Source organism: Pygoscelis adeliae, unplaced genomic scaffold, assembly GCF_000699105.1.
Source record: "Pygoscelis adeliae isolate BGI_AS28 unplaced genomic scaffold, ASM69910v1 Scaffold67, whole genome shotgun sequence".
Lineage (NCBI taxonomy): Eukaryota > Metazoa > Chordata > Aves > Sphenisciformes > Spheniscidae > Pygoscelis > Pygoscelis adeliae.
In genome coordinates, this window is record NW_008825271.1 from 4,409,719 (window position 1) to 4,411,735 (window position 2,017).

The window sequence follows — 2,017 nt, forward strand, 5'->3', positions numbered from 1 at the left end:
GGGGTCTGCCAATCTCCCTGCCTGTTTGCGGGGTTCACAGCGGGGTCCCCGCGCCTGGGGGTGGTGGGCACCCGGAGAGGGCGGGCAGAGCCCGAGCTTGGTAGAAGGTGGGTTTCACGAGAGAGAAAGGCAACCGGATTGTTGGTGGAGGAAGAAAACTCTAGGTGCTGCATAAATTTCATGCCCCTGGGACTTATTCCACGCCCTGACAATTACTGTTTTAAGTGTTCCAATTTGACTTTTGCAGCTGGCTTACTATTCTTAAAACGTGGAAACACTGTGGTGGTGTGTGACAAGCAGGTGTTACATCTGCTGTTGGTTACAAACCATAAGCAGTTCTTCTGGTGTTGCTTATAGTACATCTCTGATCTGTCGTTTTTAACTAAAACCCTCTCATAGTCATTTAATTTGCGTCTCCTGAACTGGATGTAGTTTCAGTGTCTAACGTGTGCTTTTTATGCTTGGTGGAACTGGTAACAAGGAGTTAGCACTTGCAGTCAGTGGCTTTCTTAGATAAGTGTTGATTCTCCAGAAAAGATAACAGAAGAGTTCTTTTGCAGGGCTGGAGAAGGATGTCATTTGATCAGTGCAACTCCAAAACTAAACGGCTGTCTGAATCATGTATATGTTTATGTATATATGTATGTGCACACACAGTTAAAATGTAAGGAATAAGTAATACAGAAGAACATTAGATTGGAAAAATTGGAAGCTGAGGCAATATCTTGATCGGCTGCTTTTTTCTGTTTTGGTAGAAGTTGAAACCGTAATGGGAGCCCATGCCTTAGCTAATCTGGAGACGAGCAGAGCATTAAAGAGCTTAGGGGCAGGTTGACCTAGAGTAGGGAGTGTGAAAGTTTGTGGCAGCCCTGTTCTCCAGTTGTTATCTCCATCATGTCTTGTAACTTTCAAGCATAATTAGGTCTTGCAAGTGGAGCAGCCAGGGAATTCAAGAGCATAAAGAGGAAACTGTGGTATGATTGCAGCAGAAAGTATTTAATACAGTTCTTTAAATTCTTTCTAAAAAGCAATTGATCTTGATCTTGACAAGAATTAGTGATAGTGTTCTGAGTTAGAAATTGAAATTAAGAAAATGTGTTAAATCATAATTTTCCACCAGCACTTGCATCTTCTGCAGTCTTACGAAAACTTTTATTACTTATCTATGCAAGTGAAGTAATAAGCCAAGAATAAAAGTGTGTAATAAGCTTTATTTGGACAGAAGATATCTTGCTTTTTACCTCGTTGGCTATTAGTTTAAGAGAAAAACTGAAGTGAAGGAGCAGTGCATCCTGCTTAGAAAAGCAGATGTAATTGTTGAGAATCCCATGGTTCTCGTTTCTGACACCGTAAGTCATTTACTTAAGAAATGTAACTATGTTAAGAATAAACCCCTTATTAAAAACGAATTTATTGTTGATGATGTTTAATTCATATTTGCATGAATAAGCCAATATGAATTTGCCTTTTTTATGAAAAGTCCATAAGCGCACTCTTACAACCACTAATTATAATTGGTTAAATGTCTCTGAAGTCTTCATTCTAGAGGAAGCTTAGTATGTTGTTCATAAGTTTTTGCTTTGGTTTGCTTTTTACTTTGCCAGTTGAAGAAATGATATATAAATCCCCAGGACTTAAAAACTGTGTGGTTTTATTTATGGTGAGCAGAACTTAAAATGACTGAGTTTGTAATCTGGTATGTATTTAAGGTGACTTTGCCATGGGGGGGAAGATTCTCAGTCTATTCTGCCTCCTCTGTTCTACTCTGGTACAGTATTTGTGTGGATTTGCAGAATTGGTCTAGTGGGGGAAAAAAAGTGAAAATCCAGAGGGGCAGGAGTGATGAGGTCATGGTTTCGGGCTTAAATTCATGTCAGAATAGGGATCAGGCACGTTTTTTCCAAGAAGAACATCTCTGAGTTGTAATTGCCGCTGATGGCAACAAATGTCCTGGTACACTGAACAGCACCTACCATTTTCTAAATTTGTGGCTGCTTTTGTGAAAAAATGATTAATA